Source organism: Macrotis lagotis, chromosome 5 (genome assembly GCF_037893015.1).
Source record: "Macrotis lagotis isolate mMagLag1 chromosome 5, bilby.v1.9.chrom.fasta, whole genome shotgun sequence".
In the NCBI taxonomy this organism is placed as follows: Eukaryota; Metazoa; Chordata; class Mammalia; order Peramelemorphia; family Peramelidae; genus Macrotis; species Macrotis lagotis.
In genome coordinates this window covers 175,251,205-175,276,877 of record NC_133662.1, presented here as the reverse complement: position 1 = coordinate 175,276,877, position 25,673 = coordinate 175,251,205, and the positions used below count along the sequence as shown (strand labels likewise).

The 25,673-nt window shown below is 35.5% G+C and overlaps 1 protein-coding gene across 2 annotated transcripts in view; it reads right to left on the bottom strand.

Annotated features, from left to right (window-relative positions):
• SYTL3 (synaptotagmin like 3) overlaps nt 1–25,584 on the bottom strand; it is a 117,598-nt gene extending 92,014 nt beyond the window's left edge. The window contains exons 1-2 of one of the 2 annotated variants that reach the window (XM_074187943.1): nt 25,541–25,584; nt 11,279–11,382 (exon numbers count right to left, since the gene is read on the bottom strand). The gene's annotated coding sequence lies outside the window, so the exon portion shown is untranslated. Of the gene's footprint in view, nt 1–11,278; nt 11,611–25,540 lie in introns of those variants that run through there. The other variant, XM_074187944.1, reaches the window with a different exon arrangement.
• Nucleotides 25,585–25,673: the final 89 nt, after the last annotated feature.

Here is a 25,673-nt window from a genome sequence, read left to right as displayed (position 1 = left end):
TTTGTGCTTCCTCACCTGATGTGATTTATTGTTCTAGTACTATTAATCAGGTATCATCAATCACAGTTTGATTATTTGATTGCTTGATAAGCTCATATTGTTATCAAAGTATGATCATAGATTGCTTGATTGCTTAATAAGTAGCATTGTCTCAAATTACATCAAATTATAATTATAATCATTTTTATCTTACCCCCTTTTCAAGTTCCCTCCTAGGACATAAAATCCTTCTCATGAGCCAAGGTATCATCCAAAACCAAATCATTCGTTGAACTATTTGTGCCCCTCCCCCCAGGTCTATTTTCTCTCATACTTTACATCCTTCCCCACCCCCAAGGTAATTAACCCCTTATTAAGTGAAGCACAGATTAAGTCAAACCCTGATCTAATTAACTGTAAAAATCTTAAAGACCTCTAGGTACTTGGAGGCTCTAGAGGTCTCACCTGAGAACCTTACAAATGATTATAAGTTACAGAGACACTGAACCAGGACCTCCCAGTTTTTTATAGCCTCCTAAAACAAAGTTCTAAGCTTTGTCAGCATAGCAGAATTAAAGTGGGTCAAAGGATAATGAGACACTTAAATTTAAAGTTAATACCCATGCTTTTCATCAGGGCTTTTGTCTCAAACTTAGTGATATCATCTTGGATCTCTTCAATGACAGACAAGACCCAACTATATCCATATCCTTTAAGTCCAATGTCTTCAGTTATATTTTGACCCTTTAATTATCCTAAGAGAAATAAAGTTCTCAAGAATTAGAAGTGTTAAATTTTCCCTTTTAAAGTTGTATACAGGGGCAGCTAGGTGGCATAGTGGATAAAGCACCGGCCTTGGAGTCAGGAGTACCTGGGTTCAAATCTGGTCTCAGACACTTAATAATTACCTAGCTGTGTGGCCTTGGGCAAGCCACTTAACCCTATTTGCCTTGCAAAAAAACCTAAAAAAAAAATAAAGTTGTATACAGTTTGATGCTCTTGTCCAACATTTGTTTTGTTTTGTTTTTTCCTTCCCCTTTTCATTTGCCTTTTTAGGCAGCTCTTGAGTTGCATATTTGGCAGTTGAACTCTCTGTTCATTTCTGATCTTTGTGTCAGGAAATTCTAGAAGTCCTCTGTTTCATTGAACATCCATCTTTTCCCCTGAATTTTTCAGGACCATACATTCTGGGTTGTAATCCCAGGTCCTTTGCTCTCCAATAGCTGGTATTCCAGATCTTCCAGTCCTTTAATGTTAAGGCTGATAGGTCCTGGGTGAGTCTGATTGTGTTTCCTTTGCATTTGAATTGTTTTATTTTTGCTGCTTGCAATATTCTCTACTTTATTTGAGAGTTCTAGAATTTGGCTATAACAGCCCTTGGAGCTTTTATCCTGAGTCTCTTTCTGGAGGGGTTTTGTAGTTTCAATGGTTACATTTTCTTACTCTAGTAGGGTTGAAGAGTTTTCTCTTATAATTTCCTATATGATGTTTTCCAGGTTCTTTTTTTGAGCTAGGCTTTCTAGTAGTCCGATGATTCATAGTTTGTCTCCCCTTGTCCTATTTTCCAGGTCATTTGTTTTCCCTAAAAGATACTTTACATTTTCTTCATTTTTTTTTCAGTCTTTTCATTTTGTTTGATGAAACCTTGCAATCTCAGAGATTCATTGGTTTCTATTTGTTTAATTATAATTTTTAGGGTTTTATTTTCTTCAATTACCTTTTGTGCTTCCTTTTTAAAGGTGTCAAATTCTCTGGTTAATTTTTCATAATTTTTGTGCATGACTCTCATTTCTTTTTTCCATTTTTTCTTCTTCCTCTCTTCTTTGGTTTTTAAATTTTTTTTAAGCTCTTCAGTAAGCTTTTGTATTTGAGTCCAATTTATAGACTATTTTTGATACTTCCCCTGTAAGAGATTTTTCACTGATTTCTTCTTCAGACATGGCATTGTTGTCATCTTTGTTTATAAAGTAGTTTTCTATAGTGGGAGTTCTTTCAGCTTTTTTGCTCATCTTTGTTGTTTTAGTTCTGCTCCTGAGGTATAGAGCATGTAGATCCAAGCTTTTTTTTTTTTTAACTATGGCTGGGGTCTGATCCCTGACTTGTTGTTGGTTAAGATGTTGCCTATGTAGTCCAGGTCTAGCCTTTGCAGAGGTTTATTTCCTCCTTCATGTCCAGGTTCTGACTTAGCAGTGGTTTGTTCCTAACCTAGTCCTGTCTTTTACCCTGGTGTTCTCAGACTTCGTTTGGGGTCAGGATCCTCCCGACTGGCTTGCTATCTAGCTGCTGGGACCTCTGCTGCTGTCAAACTGTCACAACCTGGATTGCACTGTGGCTAAAAGCCTCCAAACTGACTTTTCCCACTGTCCAGCCTCACTTCCCCTTTCCCCCACAAAGAGACAGACCTTCACCAAAGATCCTCCATGATGTCTACCATTGAAAACTTCTTTGGATCTTCTCTTTTTCTTGGTGGGATCTGTAGCTTGAATGTCAGAGTAGAGGCTTCATTTATCTTTGGTAGGGAAAAGCTCCAGGAGCATGTTAGCTTCACACCACCATCTTAGCTCCCCACTGGAAGTCATGGATCTACTCTTCAATATCCTTTACAGAATAATTATCCATGTGCACAATATGTACATACAAAACATATGTCTATGCATGTGCACACATATGGGTCTGTGATTTCACTGGTCTAGGGATCTTCCTCTGTAGATCTGTAAGTGTAGCTTAGAGACCTAGAGCTGTCTGAGTCATTGAGAGAGTAAATGACTTGCTCAGGGTCAAATCCAGAGGCTCCAAAATCAGTATTTGAACCTAAGTCTTCCATACTTCAATTGGAGTCAGGAAGTCCTGAATAACATACTATTCCCTCCTCTTACCCCTCCCCCCACTCTCTCTCTCTCTCTCTCTCTCTCTCTCTCTCTCTCTCTTTCTCTCTCTGTCTCTGTCTCTCTCCTCTCTGTGTGTATGTGTGTATATTCATATACGTGAGTAACTATATACATATATATACACATACAAATTATATATAGATGTGTTTCTTAGTTTCTGCAGGTAGAAAAATGAGATGAAATCATAAATGAATATGAATAAAAGATGACATTTGGTGAATATATAATGATATTAGAACCTTTCCTTGTTCTAGAAAATTTCTAGGAGTACATGTTGCAGATATGGTATTGACCTGTATCTCTTAACATGGAAGTTACATATACCAGCACCCTATCATATATATTCAATATTGATATTACTTTATTTTCTATAGTACCTTTAGTATAATGGTTTTTTAATTAGTGTTGTTACTTTATATAAAATCATACTCAAAATTCCTGACTTTCTTCATTTAGTTGAAACATAACAGATTTTGTAATAGTTTCTTATTCAATCTAACACAGGTGAGAAAGAAAGAAGAGTTGAAGGTAATTCTGAGACAATGGACCTAGTGACTGAAAGGATGGTGTTGCCCTTAATAGAAATAAGGAGGTTTGGAGAAGGGGTAGATTTAGGGGGAAAGATTTTAAAAATTCCAATTAGAGTATTTTGAATTTGAAATGCCTATTTAGTTGGAGATATCCAAAAGGCAGAAGAGAGAGACTGGAATTGAATATATAGATCTGGAAGTCTTTTGCAAACCTGTGAGATTTGATAAGATTATTGAAAGAAACAGCATAGAAAAAGAAAGGAAAAGGAATGAGGACAGTCACTGGAAACTGCCCCTGACTGGGTATCTGTTCATAGATAATCATTCTATAAAGAGAACTGAGAAGAAGGAAAACCAGAAGAGGAAAATTCACAAAAATGTCCAGGGAGGAGATATATCCTGAAGGAAGAAATGTTCAATAGTATCTTGTGTTGCAAGGAGTCCAAAGAGGATGAAAACTGAAAATAAGTCATCAGATTTACCAGTTAAGGGGTCATTGGTAAATATGGAGAATATGGTAGATCGGAAAACAGATTGCAAGGGGCTGAGAAATGATGGAGAGGAAAGAAATGGGGGGCAGTTGGGTGGCACAGTGGATAGAGCACTAGCCCTGGAGTCAGGAGTACCTGAGTTCAAATCCAGCCTCAGACACTTAATAATTACCTAACTGTGTAGTCTTGGGCAAGCCACTTAACCCATTGCCTTGCAAAAACTAAAAGAAGAAGAAGAAGAAGAAGAAGAAGAAGAAGAAGAAGAAGAAGAAGAAGAAGAAGAAGGAAATAGAACACCACCAGACAGACAGCTTTTTTAAAGGAGTTTTGCTGTGGACTTAGGACTAGCTTGGAGAGATGAAAAATAAAACTTTTGAAGAACAAGGAGGAGGAGGAGGAGGAAGAGGAAGAAGGAAATAGAACACCACACAGACAGCTTTTTTAAAGGAGTTCTGCTGTGGACTTAGGACACTAGCTTGGAGAGATGAAAAATAAAACTTTTGAAAGTGTTTTATCTTGGTTTTATTTTGGTTTTTTAGGATAAGAGAAGTCTGGGTCTATTTGTAGACATTAGGAAAGGTTTTATTAGATAGAAAATTTTAAAATGAGAAAGAAGATATATTGATTGAAGGGCAAGTTGCTGGAGGAGATGGTAGGAATTAGATTAAGGGTAGAGAGATCTTGATCTTGTCTAGAAGGCTCATCTCTTCTTTAGAAACTGGAACAAAGGAAGGGAGAATAGGGGATAATTTTACTGTAGCTTGAAGTATAGAATAGGCAAGATAATGGTCTCTATTTTTTCCTATGAGAGGAGACCTGGGTTCAAATTCTGATTCTGATACTATTTTCATCAATCTAGACAAGATACTTAACTTTTCTGATTTAGATTCCTCACCAGTAAAATAAGGATGATAATAATAGCAATTGTACCTATACTACATGTTGGTTGTAAGGATCAAGTGAAATTATGCTAAATGTTTTTCAGAACTTAAGTATTTAGTATCATTTATTACTATTATTATTATTATCCCTAAATCCAAGTCCAGTATTGCATTCATCATACCATACTTATGTTAAATATAGAAATATATACTACTTAAAAAATTAGAGCAAATAGACGATTTATCCTTCAGAAATAAGGATAAGTATGTAAACTAGCACTGATGTATTGAATATTATAACAGGAAAACAGACCAGATTATGCAGAGGAAAATAGCTTGAGATAAGGCTATAAGGGAAGGGAAGCATCAGCTTGTAGAAGTTTTAAATGACAGGCTAAGAAGCTTGGCAGGTCATAGAGGGCCAATGAAAGGTATCGAGCAGGGAAATGTCATGACCAGTTTTCTTTTTGTTGTATTTTTTTGTATAAAGAAGATTAATTTAGCAATGATGCAAAGAACAGACAGGAAGTGAGGAGGAAGTGGAATTTCCTCTAGAAACATAAGAATTTGTTTTATATAGAGTTACACATACACATGCACAAATACACACACACACACACACATATACACACATACAGAACAGGCCCTCAGTTTCTACATATGTTCTCAGACTACTGACATTGAATATAGGATAGATTTTATTTAACTAAACAAAAAAATTACAAAATATCTGCATCTGAGTCTATAAATAGTTAAGACCTCTCCTTTTTCTCCCTGGTGCATCTCTTCCCTTCCCAGGGACCTATATAGTTCCCTAGACGTATAGTACTATCTTGAATAACTCAGCCAACAAAGAAAAGACTCAGGTTGCTAGTCAAATAAAACTACACTCTTCTCTGCTGAGCTTGTGGTTCCCTGGAATGGTAGCTTGGGGGCCACAAAGGGAATCATCCAGTAGAATAGATCAATACCAACAAATTAAAAGGAAATTAGAAAAATGACTCAAAAATATAATATAGTCTTAGCACATCCACAGTGCCACGTCCATGGGGGTTTTTTGTTTATACACAATTAGCATAAGGGTGATATATTCTCCACTCAGCCCCATATACTCCACTATTCCATTTCTGCCCAGCATATGGCACTTCTTCCATGAAGCCTTTCCCAGTCTCCATTGGGAATAGGCAGCTCTCCGTTTTGAATTCCATGGCATTTTGTTTTTATGTCTCTTAGAATACTTATCACATGTTGCTTTATATTAGAGCTATTTTTGTACACTTCTTATCTCTTTCACTGGTTTCTGGAGTACAGGAACATGTCTATTCGTTTCTGAATGCCTAGCATCTGTACCTATCTCAGAGCGTGTGCTAAATAAATATTTATTGAATGAATGATCATAATGAATTTGAATCTGAATCTGAAGCTATCTAATAAGAATATATGTATATAAATATGCACACACATATCACATATATATATAGATATATGGTCAATAGTGAATAAATTGTGAAGGATACAATATTGTCAAACTCAAAAGATAAACAATATATATATATATATATATATATATATATATATATATATATATATAAATACCCTAGTATCCTTTAATGATGGATGTACTTTTCATGAATATATACATGTGCTCCATAAGTACATTTACATGTCAGTCCCTTGAACAAAGCCTGGGTCCCCCCTTGATCACGCCTTTTTAAAATTAAAACTTCTTTCCTATCATTTGAAGAAATTTTGTTGCATTCCTATGAAGCTCTTTTTTAAAAAAAATCTTTCTTGATATCCTTCAAAATCAGAACATTAGTATTTTCAGCAGTGTTTCTTTAAAAAATAGAGTAGAATTATGTTTTCTCTTTGAAAAATTAGTTCCATAGAGGTTAAATGACATCCCTGAGATCACAGAAGTGGCACCCAACAAACAAATCCAGGGACTCTGATATAAAAACCAAGTTTTTTTAATTGTACCACTCCACTTATTAGTTTAGAACATTTCTTTAATGACAAGAAAGTTTTCCTGAGGACAGTAAATAATAAACTAAGACATAACTAGTTAGCTGTTCTAAATACTATAAGAATATCAAGGAAGCAAAGGAAATTCTCTCAATCCCAATGTCCTTCTCTGTGTCTCTAGAGACAGAATAGGGTATCTGGGGAAGGCAGATCTCACCAAGGTTGAGTAAATATAGCTGAGTCTCCATTGCTAGACATATAGCCCAGGGAAATCAAAGATAGAAAAGTTCCATTTGTACAAAAATATTTATAGTAGTAACAAAACAAACAAAAATCACTACTAAAACTAAACAAAACTAAAAAAACAAAATGATGTTCATTGATTAACACATGGCTAATTTTATGGCATGAATGCCATAAAATATTATTGCACCATAAAAAATAATGACTATGGGTCAGCTAGCTGGCACAGTGAATAGAACACTGGTTACCCTGAAATCAAGAGGATCTGAATTCAAATCCGACCTCAGACATTTAATATTTACTTAGCTATGTGACCTTGGGCAAGTCACACAACTCCATTGCCTTGCAAAACCAAAACCAAAACCAAAAAAAGAAATAATGATTAGAAGGAGCAGTGAAATATACACCAATGCTTACAACAATGTAAATTAAAAAAAATGGAAACTGAATGATCTGAAATTATAATGATCAACCCTGGGCCCAAAGGAGAGATATGAGAATGTTATCTCCCTCCAATCTTTGCAAAGTTGGGGGACTGTGGATTGTGGAACATTGCATACACTGTGAGAAATGGCTGATATATTGGTAGTTTTGATGAACTATTTTTCCCCTTCCTCATTAGTTTTGTTTAAAATGATTGCTCTCTGGGGAAAAATATATTGGTAAGTGGAGGTGATATAAAAGCAAGAGATTTTAATTTTTTTAAAGCATGAGGATAAAGAAATATTTTATTCTCATTCTCTACTTCCAATGAAGCTAGCAAAGCAGCTAAGATTAGAAAGAAGACAGGTTGAGTAAATTCAGTTATAGTCAATGTAGGAAGTAAAGACTTTAGTAGTCAGACACAAATCTGTAGAGAGCAGAGTCACAGGCAGAAGTCAAGTTCCAAGGGAGCTAACCCTGGTTGGAAGGAGAGAGGTGGAAAGGAGTGGAAGAAGCAGGAAAGGAGCAGGAACTTTAAATTTTAGGATAGTGGGTATTTTCTTTTTCCATTTTTAAAAATTCTTCTTTCCTCTGATATTTAACAATAACACAGTTTAACAAATATTTCTAGGGTCCTGCTCTGTGCAAGGTACAAGGGAAACAAAGTTAAAAAAAAACACTTGTCTTTTCCTTAAGGAAAATTTCATTTTTATTGGAGGGATACTTCATGCACAATAAATAAGGACATACTTGGTCTATATATTTTTATACTTGAATTTTTCAAAATATTTTTCAAAAACAAAGAGAGTCGACAAATGAGGGGGATCATGAAAAGTCCACAAAGTAACATTCCTTTGAAGGAAACCAGGGATTCTTAACTTATATTTGGAGGAATATGTGGCACTATATGCAGTTGCATGGTAGAATTTTGAAACTGTTATAAATTTTTGTAACCACTAAAAACTAAAAGAGGAAGTAAAGAATAGTGAATTTCTTACTAAAAGTCAGAAAGACCTAGATTCAAGTCCTGCCTCTCTTACACAAACCAACTTTTACAAAATCATTTAACCTCTCGGGAGCCTAGGTAAGCTATCTCTCAGACTAAGGTATAAACAAGTTGTTGGGCTGCCTGGATCCATTTTACACCATTAAATGGCTGATTGGACCCCCAGACTCCCTCACCACTTACATAATAGTCTTCTACTTTGGAATTTGGTTTGACAAATTGGAGAACATGTCAGACCTGGAAAGGGAACAAAGTTCTTGCATTCTCAGGAGGTAGTTTCCTATTCTTTTCATTAAATGTATCTATTATATATGATAAGCAAGTCATCAGAGTGAAGAAAAAGAAACTGTGACACAAGAAGACAGAAAAAAATTTACACTGAAATGGAGAAAGAACAAACTGAAACAGATTTTATGAATCATTTTACACTGCCCAGACCTTTGTGGAAAATTACAATGTACTCTCAAAAAGCATAATCCCACAGCATTACCTCCACTCATATGGCAGATCATTTCAGAGAAATGACCACCTACTCTTTAGGATGGTTGTCACCACAATCACTTCCGTGAGAATCTTTGCTGTTGCAGTACACAACCATATCACTGACTTACTCTTTCAGAGTTCTGGGGAAATTTTGAATGATTAATTAATCTTAACATGTTGTCAGTAACTGATATGCAACATTTTTAGTTTTCTGAAAATTTTGTTAATGGCAGTCTTTGAAGTTCAACCAAAGAAGCCAAAAGAAGATAAATTAAAAACTCTTCTTTGAAATCCCATAACCCCAAAGTTCCAAACTAACTAGGATAAAATATCTCTCTTCAAATTTATTGCTAAGAAGAGAATCTTTTTTTTTACATTTCAGACGCTGTTTTTCAAAGAAGACATCACAAATACACATACAACTATGCTTTATAGTTGTATCCTCATTAGTGTGGTAAAGAATAGATGCCAATTGAGCATAGAAGACCAAAAAAGATGATTAGGTCAGGTAATTAGGAGTAGAACAGTATTATAAGAGAGCAACACTATGAAATCCAAAAGAAAAGAGACTATCTAAAAAATATATCTCTAGAATTTTAAACAACTCCGTGGAGGTTTTAGTTTAGGTGACATGGTTTTATTAGATGAAATTTTGAGAAGGCATTTGTTTCATGATCCACTCTCACCCTTTATTATTCAATAAATCATATTACTTACTGTGTGAAAACCATAATAAAATTGAGGAGAAAGAAGAAAAATGTCCTTAGAGCAGCCAAAATTTATAGATTTCCATGTTTTTACTTAAAAGCTATAATTTTAATTTAAAAATAGACAGATTTGGTGGAAAAGTTTCTGCAGGTAAGTTAGTTGCAAATATGTCTATGGAAGTAGTTAAAGAAAATTTTCAAGATAGCTAGTAACTTTTATCTCTAAATTATTTAAGTTCAGATTTACAATTGTTTTAGTGAAGACAACACAATTGCACAGATGCAATCATCTGTAACTTAGGATCTTAAAAAATTATCTGGAGCCAAACCAGAGGTTAGATGACTTACCAGGGTTAAAGTCCTCACTTTAACTTGGATTTTCTTGAGGTTGATCCTCTACTCCAACATATTTCTAACTTTTTAGCAAATTAAATATTTTAAGCTTCATTTTTTTTCATTTCATGACTCTTTCTCTTATTAAAAAATATAGCAAAGGGGTTAATGTGGAAGAGTTGTATCAATATCAAAATAAATTTAGGAGACAGTTCTTTGACTAAAAAAATCTCTGATCCATAAAATTGTTTATTCTCATAGGTTTGAGAGGTTAAGTGATTGCCTGTTACAAAGGTAATAACAAAGAAAGGATTAGAACTCAAATCCTTTGACTCCAGATTTGTGTGTGTTTGTGTGTGTGTGTGTGTGTGTGCGTGTGCGTGCGTGTGTGTGTAATAAGCCTGAGCATTTATAAAAAATCTCTAGAAGAATATATGAAGTTGGTTTATTCCTGTAATAAAATACATTAAGACCTAGAAATCAAAAAAGTACATAATAAAATTGTGTTAATTCCTTCTTCATTTATAGCTACCAAATATGACATTTTCCTGTTAAAGAGCATAGATTTGGAAGCTGGCACTTAGGTGGCACAGTGGATAGAGCACTGACCTTGGATAATAGAAAGATGGGAGTTCAGATTCAGTCTTAGGCACTTGACTCTTACTAGCTGTGTGACATTGGGCAAGTCACTTAATCCTGATTGCCTTCTATCAGGGCCATCTTCAGTTGTCCAGATTCACATCTGGTCACTGGACCCAAATGACTCTGAAGGACAAAGTGAGGCTAGTGATTTAGTACAGCTGCCCCTCACTCAAATCCAATTCACATGCTTATCATGGCATCACCTTTCTGATGCCATGGTCTTCTTCAAAAATGAAGGACAAACATTATCATCAGATCTGGATCTGATCATCATATCCATTTACATTCATTCTACAGAAGGGAAAATTGAGGCTTATGAAGATTAAGTAACTTACCCAAGGTCACAGGTACTGAAAAGTCAAATGTGGGATATAAACCCAGTTTGTTAACTCCAGAGTCAATGCACTTTCCACTCTACTAAGGTGCTACCACCAATACTTCTTGCATGTCATTTTAACTATCCTTTTCCCATCTTATTTTAAACTTTGCAAAAAAAAATTCTAAGGATATTTTTAGGATTCAAGCCCATGTCCTATGACTCCAAATCTAGTCATTTTTCCCCTAGATCACCTTATCTCTCACTTAACCTACTAATTCAAGTCCCCAATTTAGATTGTCTCCCCTTTCACCATCTCAGCAATCTAGAAGATTTTATAAAAAGTCTTTACTAGAAAGTTCTTAAGTTAGACTGAAAATGCCAGTCCTACCTTTTGATGTGCCTTAGGAGTAGAACTCAGGGTAACATGCCCTGGAGATGAGGAAGTCACTCTTGCCTTTTGGTTTGAAAAACTGACTTCATTCTCTTTCCTTCCTGTTAGGTCCAAAAGAGGAGTATCAGTTCTTTGAACCACAAGCTTCTAGCTCATGGGCTGATGAACACTTGATGTTGAATAGCTTCTTCTACCACAGTAACCACACCAAATATCTTTATAAGTGCCTGTTTTAAAAAAGTCAGACTGGAGGAAGCACACAACTGATGTGAACAAAATACTACTCTCAAGGAAATCCCAACCAAGCTCAGAGGTTGCAAATATTCAAATATTCTCATATTCATAATGTTCCAGGCTTCACCACAAGTCATCAGCCTGGTGTGGTGGAAAGCATCATAGATTTGAGCTCACAAGGTCTGGATTTGAATCCTGTTCTTTTTACTGTCACAAACTATGTAACCTTTGGCAAATCCTTTCTAATCTCTCTGGTCTTTTGCTTCCTTCCTCATCTTCAGAATGAGGGTGTTAGAAGAAATGAGCTACAAGGTATCTTCCAGCTCAAAGTCTTTCATGCTAGGAATAATTTCAAAGGACTTCTTTGGTAACATAAACTTTATATTTAGTTTCATGTAACTCTTATGATAATCTCTTATGATAGCCTATAAGTATAAACTCTGGTCAATAGAAATTTTATTTTTGACAGACCACTGCCTTAATACTGTGATTTTTATGACCTTTTTGTGTTATTTAGAAAAATTCCCTCATCTGTAAATGAGAATGGCCTAGATAATCTCTAAGGTCCCTCCCAGTTCAAAAATGCTAAAATCTATAAACTAATACTATGAGGAAGTAAAGATGAACTAAAGATCAGAAGGCATATGGAAGCATTAAGAGCTAAAGAGGAAAAATTTAAAAGAGAATGAATCAGAGTATGATCTAGTGGTCAGACACTAAACTAAAAAAATTTGTAAAAGTGGATTTCAAGGGATATTTGGGAGGGGGAGATAAAACTTAACTAAGTGGTTTCACCAGATTTCAGTCTGGAATATAAGGCAGGCAAAGTTTCAAATTCAGTTTGTGCTAACCACAGGATTTATTGTTAGTACACAAAACCAATCTTAGTATGCAAACACATTCAAAGAAAAGTGGTAAAAATCTTTTATGATCATATAGGTCTCAATCTTTATTCTAGTTCTGAGAAATGAAGCAATACACCCTGTAGATCAAAGAAAATGGCCCTGCCCAGAACCACAAACTGATTCTGAATTGCCTACAAAGCCAGCTTGCAAGGTCTGATTTCTAAAGATATTGGATTCCTTTACAAACATGAATCAGGAAAGTCAATTTATTAAGCACCTATTATGAAGCAGGCCCTGTGTTAAGTACTGGAGATATATGGAAGCAAAAGATAGTCCTTGCTCTCAAAGGACTCACAATATAAAGGGGAAAACAATAAACAAATTAATATATACAAACTATATATGGGATAAATAGAAAATAAATAAAGAGATAAGGCATTAAAATGAAGAGAGGATGACAAAGACTTTCTGGAGAAAAGAGGATTTTAGTTGAGACTTGAAGTAGGCAAGAGTTCAGGAGGGAGAGCATTCCAGCCAAGGGGGACAGCTGGAGAACATGCTGAGAGATGGGAGTAAGGTATAAGAAGAAAGGGGAAAGAGGACAAAGTAATGAAAGACTTTGAACACCAGAGGCTTTTGTATTTGATCCTGGAGGTGATACAGAGCCACCAGAGTTTATTCTATACAGTGCTTTGCACATAGTAACCACCTAATGTTTTATTCATTCACTTATCATTTATTTATTCATTCAATGTAACACTTTTATTAAATATTTGTTTTGTTTTGTTGACATTGCTTTGAAAATTCAGTATAATTCCATAGAATATCCCGATTTGTATACCCAAACACCAGGAAAGACAAGAGAGAAAATTCTACTTACTAGGATGAAACTTTGTAACTCAAGTCTAATCATGCATATCTAAATTCCCCATAATCTGGCACAAAAGTCTTACACACAGTAGGTATTTAGAACTGTTGCATTGAGTTGAATCAAAAAATTGTGAAAGGTTACAGATTATAGCCAAAAGAGAAGTGTTATTTGTTACTATTCATTGTTAGGTTTCATTAATATCATTAGATTGTCACTACTCCTTAACAGAAAATAGCTTCAAATACTGGAATCATGTTCTATTTAAGTATAGTGAACACAAATACAGAAGTAGGTAATGGAAGAATTTAAAGGCAGCCCCTTACCCTGTAAAATTATTACTCATGAGAAAATTTTAGGCAGGAAGCAATGTGTATACTGGTAAAGAACGCCCAAATAATTTGCTTCAATCACAAAATATATTCTATACTTCTAGAGGCATGATTCACTTTAGGTTATTGATTTCTCTCTACTACCAATGTTCCTGCTTATCACTTGACTTGGCTAACAAACAGTATCACAAAGTAATGCCGAAGTGTTCATGATTGAGAAACAAGCACCTTATCAAGAATTCAGAACTACCATTAGTAGACCAAAGAGGATCCTTTTGGTAAAACATCCTTAAGGACGTGTATCCATAATAGAAACGGGCACATGTGGTCCATGAAATCAGGGTCTTTTATCTCCTGTCTAGAAACACAAGTCCCTCCCATGTTCCCTGTTGGTTGGGAATTGCCAAGGTCAAAGGCCTATCTGAAATAACCAAATCTCTCCCCAAATGGGTCCAAATTTCTTATCAAACCTTCCCTTCCCCACAATCTGGTAGTCAGACTTTGAAAGGGATAACACAGATGTTTGAATCTGACTACTGGTACCACTTCATTCACTAATTAGCCCAACCTGCTAATTCTATGATCCCTTGTTTTCCTGTGCCAGTCCATCCCCCTCCTCTCTATAAAGATTCCCCTTGCTCCCAATTAACTTGATTTACATCTGTAAGTCAACATTCCTCAGATTCTATCACTATAGTTTCTTTTCTCATCTTCCCTAGCTATTTCTCTGTAAGATATAAATTATTTTCCTCAGTTTCCAATAACTAATGTAGAAATGAAATCTAATCACTTATCACAACGTCAACCAGGAGGAAATCATTCACACTGTTCTTTCTTTGGGGTATCTGTCCCATACCTCCAAATCTTTATTGATACTATTAAATTAACAATGCTATAAGACCACTTTACAATCTTTGCATAAAATAGGAATGAAGGGTAGCAACAAAAGAGTAGAGAGCAAAGGAGAGGGGTTTAGTTTCTGAATATATGCAATATATGCAATCAGGGCTGAGATGATATTTAGTAAGTCAGTCTTTAAGACCCAGGCTACTTAGGAAGCTTGGTGCTTTTTCCTCCCTTCTCAAGATAGAAATCAAAGAAAAACTCCAATGGAGTGGGGCTGCTGCTTCCTTCCCTAATTCATAATCACTAGAAAAGGAAATTGTTCAGAGGAGGTTCTTGGGTCTCTATTGCAATGTATTAATAAATCATTAAAACCAAATAGTAACCAAAATATGCTTCCAAATGCGTACATTTGGAAAATATTTTGGAGCATGTATATTATTTAAACGGAGGGTGGGTTGATCTTAAGGGAACATACAGTGCATTATTGTCATTTGACAGTAAAGAAACAAGTCCTGAAAGGCAGCTAGGTGGTGCCGTGGATAGAGCACCAGTCTTGGAATCAGGAGGATCTGAGCTCCAATCCAACCTCAGACATTTAATATTTACTTAGCTGTGTGACCTTGAGCAAGTCACTTGATCCCATTGCCTTAAAAAATTTTTTAAAAAGAAGCACTTCCTGAGAAGTGATGGGACTTACATATGGTCACACAGGTGGTAAAAGTAACAAAGTCAGGATTTGGATCCACATTTCTTGTAAAAGATAAAAAAAATTCAAATGTCCTTTATATTTTGAATTTAAAAAAAGAGGGTTGATGGCAAATTGCCTTCTGTGGGGGGTTGGGGGAGGGAAGTAAGTTTAGGGGGAAAATTGTAAAACTTAAAATAAATGAAATCTTTATAATTCAAAACAAAAAGAGGGTTCACATAAAAATTCCACTATTCATATCTGTTACTTGTCTTGCTCTCAATCCAGGCCAATACAGGGATTGGCACTGGGAGTGTACATGACAGACCTTCAAACTGCCAATTTCATCATCTAGTTGAGATCTCAATTACTCCTGCTTCAGTCACTGTAAACTAATGGACAAAAGCATCTGTAAAAGCAGCATCTGATCTTCTCTTTCACCACATAATCCACATGAGTGGAGGCAGAAATCACTTCAGGGGTTTCGCAGTCAATAATGCTCTCCTGGTTTTAGCTTTAGCCTATGGCCAGGAGATAGGATTTTGGTGGAGTGGATTGGTATCGAGAGATGACTACATGCTCTATGAAGCTAGCTGCTTCCTTCACCACTTAGTCTTCTGAAACACCAAGAACACTAACCCTCTTATCACCCATTCCAATCAAATGAGTATCCCTCATTTACAGTATTTTTCTAGTCCCATGACTAGCACACAAGCTGTCCCTCTAATGTCTGTGTTTTGGGAATTGCTATCCACCAAGGCAAAGGTCCATCAACACTTAAGGTAGCTAGGGATAGGGATAGAGTGATGGACTTGGGATAAAAAAAATCGAGTTCAAATCCTGCCTCAGATATCTACTTGTTGTGCAATCCTGGGCAAGTCACTTAGCCTTATTCAGATTCAATTGTGAAATGGGTGTAATAATAATACCTACCTCACAAGGTTCTTATGAGAATCAACTGAAATGATATAGAAGTATTTAGTAACCCAACCTTTAAATATAAATGTGAGCTATTACTATTTTAATTTCCCTCAGTACCTCTCCTAGCACTCACATCATTCAGAAATATAACCTTCCTTGAAGTTCACTTCATCCACCAATAACATCTAGTTTATTTACTGGTTATTGTCATCCTATATATAGGAAGGAAAAACAGCCTCATCACTGTTATTTTCCTCCTAGTACTTAGTTCTTGTTACATGGTTTTTCTATCTACCATTTCCTGCTTTGATCCACAAGGATGCCAGTATTTACACCGTGATGTTTCAGTGGCTACTCTATTTATCCTAACTTAACCCTGATTGCTTCCCATCCAGGGCCATTTCCATAAATCATCCTGATTCACATTGGCCACCAGACCCAGTTGGTTCTGGAGGAGAAAGTGAGTCTGGTGACTTATCACAGTCCCCCCCCAACTCAAATCCAATTTATGTGCTTATCCTGGCATCATCTCCCTGATGTCATGGTCTTCTTAGAGAATAAAGGGCAAACACTGTCATCAAAATATTTTTATTGAAATTTTATTTCATTTTTCTAATTACATAAGAAAATTTTTCAACATTTATCTACATGCATATTTATAAGTTACACAGTTTTCCTTTGCCCTCTCTATCCATTCCTCTCCCCTCAGCAGCAATCAGACTAGTGAATATTGTCCACATAAATTTGTGTTTAACATGTTTACATATTATTTTCTGTATGAGGAATTAAGACTAAAGGGAAAGAAAGAAAATCGGGATAGGAAAGAAAAACATAAGAGAAATTAAAAAATAATGAACATAGGGTTCATTCAGATTCTGTAGTTTGGGGTTTTTTTGTGTTTTTTTTTTTGTTTTTTCTTTGTCTGGATTTGGATGGTGTTGTCCATAATAGGTCTCTCAGGATTGTTCTAGATCTCTGAACTGCTGAGAGGAGTTGCATCCATCAAAGTTGTTAATGTGTTGGTTTTGCTCCCTTCACTCTGCATCAGTTCCTTAAGTCTTTCCATGCCTCTCTAGAGTTCAACCATTCATGTTTTCTTATAGAATAATAGTATTTCATAACATTCATATACTAGGGGTGGCTAGGTGCCACAGTGGATAGAGCACTGACCCTGGAGTCAGGAGCACCTGAGTTCAAATCCGGCCTCAGACGCTTAATAATTACCTAGCCGTGTGGCCTTGGGCAAGCCACTTAACCTCATTGCCTTGAAAAATCTAAAAAAAAAAATTCATAAACTAATCTATTCAACCATTCCCCAATTGATGGGCATCCTCTTAATTTCCAATTCTTTGTCACTACAAAGAAAGTTGCATGAATATTTTGAAACATGTGGGACTTTTCTCATTTTTTATGATTTTTTCTGGATATAGGTCTAATATTGGAATTGCTGAGTCAAAAAGCATGATCAGTTTTATTGCCCTTTGGACATATTTCCATATTGCTCTCCAGAATGGTTGGTTTAGTTCACATCTCTACCATCAGTGCAATAATGTTCCAATCCTCCCACAATCTTTCCAACATTCTTTTCCCTTTTTGTCATGTTAGCCAATCCATGTGAGATGGAACCTCATTGGTGTTTTAATTCGCATTTCTCTAATTAATAATGATTTGGAGAGAGAGAGAGAGAGAGAGCATGTGCTTTAATTTCTTTGTTTGAAAACTGACTGTTCATATCCTTTGACTTATTAATTGGGAATGACTTGTAACCTTATAAATTTGATTTAATTCTCTATATAGTTTAGAAATGAGACCTTTATCAGAACTCCAGTTGTGAAAATTGTTTCCCCAACTTTCTATTTTCCTTCTAATATTTCAGCATTGGTTTTATTAGTGCAAAACCTTTTTAATTTAATTAAGTCAAAATCATCCATTTGGCACTTTATAATGTACTCTATTTCTTGTTTGCTCATAAATTTGTCCCCTTTCCATAGATCTGACAGTATTTCTTGATAATTAGTCTATGGTTTTGCTCTTTATATCTAATTCCTGCACCCATTTTGACCTTATTTTGATATAGAATGTGAGATGTGAGTCTATGCCTGGTTTTTGACATATTATTTTCCAGTTTTCCCAACAATTTTTGAAAATAGTGAGTTCTCATCCCAGAAACTAATGTCTTTGGGTTTGTCAACAATAGATTGTCTTAGTCATTTACTACTGTTCCTTTTATACCTTTTCTAATTCACTGATCCATTACTCTATTTTTTAACCAGTACCAGGCAGTTTTGATGACTAGCACTTTATAGTATAGTTTTAGATCTGGTACTGATAGGTCACCTTCCTTTACATTTTTTTTCCATCAGTTCTTCTTGACCTTTTTTTTGGCCAGATGAATTTTGTTGCTATGTTTTCAAGCTTGCCAAAATAGTTGACAGTTTGATTGGTATGGCACTAAATAATTCAATTGGGTAGAATTGTCACTTTTATTATATTAGCTTGATCTAACCATGAGCAATTGACATTTTTCAGTTGTTTAGATCTTTGTGTGAAGTATTGTGTTCATACAGTTTCTAGTTTTGTCTTGGGAGGTGGATTCTCTAGCTTGATCTAACCATGAGCAATTGACATTTTCCAGTTGTTTAGATCTTTGTGTGAAGTATTGTGTTCATACAGTTTCTAGTTTTGTCTTGGGAGGTGGATTCTCAAGTATTTTATATTGTCTATAAGTGAAATTTCTCTATCCCTTACTCTTAGGCTTTGTATATATATATATATAATATATATATATAATATATATATATTATATATATATATAAATGCTAATGATAAATGTGGGTTTATTTTAAATCCTACTATTTTGCTGAATTTGTAAATTGTTTCAAGTCATCATCATCATCATAATCATAATCTCTATTTTATTAAACATCCCCCTTCTCTCCAGGATTATCATTTTTTTTTCCTTTTTGGAAATAATTCGAAGTGACTTGTCCAAGGTCACAAAGCTAGTAAGTTTCTGAGGCTGGATGTACACTCAGGACCTCCTGATTCCAGGGTTAGTGTTCTATCCCCTTTGCCATCTCACTTATATTTAGATTTCTCTAATTACACATACAAAACTCATATTATAGTTATTTATTTATTCATCTTCTTTGAGGGTGAATATTGAATCTCATTTCATCTTATTTTATCTCTAGGACTCATTATGTTCTATACATATAGAAGGAACTTAATACATTTATCATGAATTAAAGTCAATCAACAAATTTATTAGGTACCTATATTATTACAGATACTGTGCTGGGTGCTACAGATAAAAAATCAACTGTGAGGATAGTCCACTGACATCAACCTTGTCTTCTATTAGGGGAATGTTCACAGATAAGTAAATATAGGATATAAACAAAATAGATATCCAGTGATTTGATGGAAAACTAACAATTGCTGGAATAAGGAAAGGGCTATTGAAGGAGGTGGCACTTGAACTGAGCCTTCTAGGAAATTAGATATTCCAAGAGACATACAATATAGAATAGTAAGAAGAATATTAACTTGGGTCCTACTTAATTCTAAAAACCCCTTGCTACTACTCTAGGTTCCATAAAAGATTTTGGAGTACCATAATTACACAAATGGAGCTGAAACCACCATCTAGTGTATTCTTTACCAAATCCACAAAACAGGAACCAGAAGTCAAATAAACAAGGCATTTAATTAAGACAGAATTGCAAAGTAAATAAAAGAAATCATTATTAGCTTCTCAAAAATGAAGGGGAACAAGCTCTTACAGTGGAGAATTGCTTCCCAGAGAACAGTCCTAGGGAAGGAAAAGTCACATCATGGTTGAAACACTTGTCTGATTGCAAACAACTAGCTATTCCCAAATGCTTCTCATATTCACTCCTCATAGAACTCTGGGTGTGATCCCAGAGACCTTCCTGCTACTTCTACTCCACTTCCATAGATGTCATCTCCTGAAACTCTACCTCTGTAGATATATTTTCTACTTTTGGGGGTGGGGTTGTTTGTTTGTTTGTTTTTTTGGCAAGGCGATGGGGTTAAGTGACTCACCCAATTCACACACCTAGGTAATTATTAAATGTTTGAGTCTGAATTTGAACTCAGGTCCTCCTGACTCCAGGGCTGGTGCTCTAACCACTATACCATCTAGCCACTCTTTTTTCTGTACTTTTGAAACAGTAACTAGAAGTTTCCCCACTTAACGGCTTCTACTTCTGCTGGAGCTATCTAATACTGGTGTTTCTTCTCCAGGAGGAGTATTATTGCTTTTTTGTGAGTCTGTCCTAGGCCATTAGTAAAACATTTTTAAATGTGTTATAAATGCCTATACCACATTTTGATGATTCACCAAAGAGGTAATGAGGTAGATCTCAAAGTCTTCCTTACTAATTCCTCCCTCTCAAAAACGTCCCAGATTCTCACTCCTAGGTGAATTTAGGAAAACAAATTCCTTTTCCTTCCTCAGAGTGAAAACAGTATACCCCTAGTCCCACATGATCTACAATTCCTATTGAATCTTTCTTAAGTGCAGATAAATGAATACAGCATTTTTCATTTGCCCTTTCAATTTTCATCATCTCAGGTATTTAAATAATATTCAAGGAAGTATTAAATTTTACTGAAAGAGATTGGGAGAAGACTCATTAAGGACCTTTTATCTACATTCCTGCCATCATTCAAAAATTCTCTTTTTCAAGGCTATGTGTAGTCCAAGGAAGGAAAGATTTTTAACCAGGGGAGGGAAGGCTCATCCATGTCTTCTATATAATTAAAAAGATAATTGATAAAACACTTTTTTTACTCTATATAGGATTCAAATGAGACAGGATGATTGGTATTCATAAAAGAAATGTTAACAAAAAAGTTGATTCCATTTCAGTTTGTTCTTCTCATACTGAATACAGAACCCAACTGAGACTGAAAGGGTCATCTTTTAATACCAGACCTTACCTAAGGAAAATGTATTCAGAAGACTTGGCTCAGACCTAATCAATCAGTAGAGAAAGAAAGGTCCTTGTTATATAGAGCTGCCAACCTAAAGCTTTCTCTAAAATTGAAAAATAAACCTAAGCTTCACTCCATTGACTTATATAGTACAGAAACTAAACATTATTTTTAAATATGGTGAAATATCAGTGATTTATGAGCTGCCACAGAGTAAATGTGTTTTACACTCTGGTGCTTCTCAAAGACACTCTTCTTTGGAAAATTGGGTGAGCTGGTCAACTACTTGCTGTAAATGGCAGTGAGAGCACTGCCAAATGCTATCATCATTTTAAATTGCTTTGCCATATAGACTGCACATTGATTGGACAAGATAAAGCAATGTATCACTGTGACCTATTTCTGACTGAAAGAAACAGTCTCATTTAAGGCTGAAAAATTCAAAAGCTCCAATTTAGAAATCAAAGAAATCTTATGGAGGAGAATAAAAAAGTGATATATTAAACAAGAAAATCAAAATATATCAATAATACTAATCAAAAAGGCAACTTGACATAGAATATAAATGTTCTCATAATTGAATTAAATTGAATACAGGATCAGGTTTAGAGAAAGGAAGCAATGGAATTTTTTTTTTGCTAGTGTTTATATATGTATAGGACTTAAAGGTTTGCAAAATATTTTACAAAAATCTCATTTTATTGATATTATGTCCATCTTGTGGATAAAGAAAATAAATCAAACAAAAATTAATTGATTTATCCAGGGTTACTAATAATTGTCTGGGGCCAGATTTGAACACATGTTCCTAAAGACAAGTCCATTGTGCCACCTACCTCAGACATTCAGTAGTTTGAGATCCTGGGCCAGTCGTTTAAATTAGTTGTATCTAAGGCTTTATCTATTAGATCCTCAATGGGATGTTCTTCAATTGGGAAGAACTAGGAAATTCATCTTCCATCTGTGTGCCTTTGTGTGGATGTCATCCATACCTTACCTTCACTTCATAGAATATTGCCTTTCTTATTTTTGCAACTCTATGTAAAGACAGTTTTCAACAATCACTTTTTTGTAACATTTTGAGCTTTTCATTTTACTCTCTCCCTCCCTTCCCTTATCCCTCCTCTAGACAGAGAGTAATCTAATATAGGTTGAACATGTATAACTATGTTAAACACATTTACTTATTAATTATATTGCAAAAACAGAATCAGAATATAAAGGAAAACAAAAACCATAAGCTTGATTCTTTCAAGATTTACCTTCTATACAAAGCCTTTAAGCCTTTCTTTCCCTTCAATTGCTTCCCTATTTTGTATTTATTTTGTATCTTTTTAAAATATTCATTCTGAATTTACATATATATATATATATATATATATATATATATATATATAGGCATGTTTTCTCAATTAATAGAATGTAAACTTCTTGATAGTAGGGGATACTTTATATTTGTATTCTATAGCCTCAGTCTTATATAGTGCCTAGCATAAACAAATTCGTAATTAATTGATACTGAGAAAAGTCACAAATTCTGCACATATTTGTATAATGACCTAAAGGTATTGTTCATCTTGTAAAAACAAATTTGAAAAACCAACCACTTATTAAATGTTCATCTAGTCTGTTCATAGTACTGTACTAGATGTTTGAGAATATACAAAGTTTAAATAGAATATGTTCTCTGTTATCATAGAATTTACAATCTAATAGGTAGATAAAATAATTGTAACAAATTATTATAAAATGTTACAATTATAATATAAAATACTACATATAGTCAATAAATGAACTGATAGCCTGTAATGCTGTCAAAAAGATAAATCCCTGCAAGCTTATCTATGAAAGGGAACAAATGGTACACAATTTCTCTTATGGAAGTAGTGACAGAGAAAATTTTAAGTTTCAAATTAGAAGAGAGGAGCATCTGCCCTGTAATCAGAAGGACCTGAGTTCAAATCCATCTTTAGACACTTAATTACCTAGCAGAGTGACCTTGGGCAAGTCACTCTTAACCCCATTACCTTAAATTAAAAGAAAAATTAAAAGAGATGTAGAAAATTATCCCCCTGGACATTACCAGAGCATTCAGTCAATCAATAAACATTTAAGCATCTATACGTGCCAGGCACTGCCTGTCCTAAATACTGGGAATACTAAAAAAGATGAAAGACCCTGAGAGATCATTTTAATTCAAATCATAAGTAACACTTTTGAAAAATCAATAAAATACTAGTCAAATACCATCTTCTCATTGGTTCTATGATCTGAACATTGTGTGCATTCTTTTTATTGGTATAAAGACCATTCATTTTATTTTAATCTATGACTGGTGAATTTTCTAGGTCTTCAACTAGATCTTTTATCATTTTGTGGATATCAATGCAACAGTCACATGACAGTCTATATGTTGTGCCTTGCTGACTCTGCATCACCAACTCTGTTTCTTTCTGATCATATATGTATTTGACAATGTCAGGAACATAAAATGGAAAGTTTGCCAAAAAAAAAAAATTTGGTGGAGACATGATATTTAGAATGCTCTTAAGCTGGGGAAAGGATTAGATTGGTTCTTGTGGGCTCCAGAAAGCAAGACTAAAGGTAGAAATTGTGGAGAGAGTGATTTAGGTATTTCCAACAACTCTAGCAATTTCAACTTTCTTTTTTCTTGCTTCCTTTCCCCAAACTGGCTAGCATGGGAATATGTTTTCCATGATTTCATATGCAAAATGAATGTCATATTTCTTGTCTTCTCAGTGAGTGGGGGGAAAAGTGGAGGGAGAGAATTTTGAATTGAAGATAAAATTTAAAATTTTTCAGTCATTTATAAATAGGTAACCCTTTGTTTCTGTTCTTTACTATAAAAAGTCATTATAAATATTTTTGTACATATGGTTCTTTTCCCCCATTCTTTGATCTCTTTAGGGTATAGACATACTGGTATCTTAAAAATCAAAGTCATTTGTTTAGTTTCCCATGTACCAGTTTTATAGGTAACTTCCCCTTTTTCCCTCATCCTTCTTGACTTCTCTGCCAGTCATTCTCTCTTTCTTGATATCCTCCTCTTCTCTCCCCTTCTTAACTTCTCTATTAATGTCTAGGGCACCACTATTCTCCCAGTCACCTGAACTCATCCTAAATTCCTTACATTCTTGCACCCTCTCATTCAATCAATTGTCAAGTCTGTCAGTATACACCCTACCTCCTCCTCTCCTTGGAAACTACCTCTATCCTGGTGTAGATCTGCATGAGTCTAGAATATTATAATAACCCACTAGCTGGCCTTTCTGACTCATCTTTCTCCTTTCCAATCTATCCTCTACTAACCTGTCAAATTGTTCTTGGAGTGAAGAGCTAATCATCTTACTATTTCTTATTTGATCCACCTCAGAGATCCCCTTTGCCTGCAGGGTCAAATAAAATCTAGTCCTTCCCTAAATCTTCTTAAGCTTTACATATTAATCCCTCCACCCCAAACACTGGGAATATTTATACTGTTCTGTTGTTCTCTGGGTCTGGAACTCCCTCTGTCTCCTAACTTCCCTGGCTTCTATCAAATCTCAGCTAATTCTCACTTTCTATAAGAAACCTTTTCTGATTCTTTTTTTTTTTTAGGTTTTTGCAAGGCAAACAGGGTTAAGTGGCTTGCCCAAGGCCACACAGCTAGGTATTTATTAAGTGTCTGAAGCTGGATTTGAACTCAGGAACTCCTGACTCCAAGGCCGGTGCTTTATCCACTGTGCCACCTAGCTATAATGCTAGAGCCTTCCCTCCATTGATTATCTCTGATCCTATTTATACCTTGTTAGGAGTTTGTATATTATCTCTTCTTTTATTACGTAAACTCCTATTATGGACATGTCATCCAGAGGGGGGGGGCGGGAAATTGGAATCTAAATGTATACTTGGCTTTTTTAAAAAACTTCTCTTACTAATGATGTTAAACACAAATGTACATGTACAACTTTTACCCAAATGTTCCTCGCCCAGGAGGGGTGGGGGGAAAGGGAGGTAGAAAAATGTGGAACTTATAAATTTGTAAATGAATGAATGCATAGCATATATTTAGGAAAAAAATATCCATTAAATCTTGAAAAAAGATTTCAGGATCTAGCTCTATTCTAGAATATATATATATATATGTATGTATATATATATATATATATATATATATGAAAGTTTTCGAACAGAAAAAACAGTAAGCTACTTGAGAACAGAAACTGTCTTTTTTCTTTGTATTTCCAGTGATTGGCACAATGATTGACACATAGCTGCTTAATAAATACAAATTGAATGACTGCTCATCATTTTTTGAGGTTCCTGCAAGGCAAACAGGGCTAAGCGGCTTGCCAAGGCCGCCCAGCTGGGCAGTCCTTGTGTCTGGGCCCCCGGGGCCTGGCCGCCCCCAGCCCCGTCCCCTCTCGCAGCGCTGGCCGCCGGTCGCTGCTGTCCAAGCCTCTCCGCCTGGAAGCTGCTTACACGGCACGCGGGCCCCCCGCGCCCTCGCCCCACCGGCTGGGCACGTAAAGCTTGTCTATAAAGCCACCTTTGCTAAGCCCTTACCTGGGGGAAGGCACGGGCCCCGCCCCGCCGCGCCGCCCCGGGAGGCGCCTGTTGCCAAGGCAGCCAGCCGGCGGGTGGGGGGAGGGGAGGGGGCGCGCGCTGCGCCTGCGCCTGCGCCCGGTGCTGCGCCTGC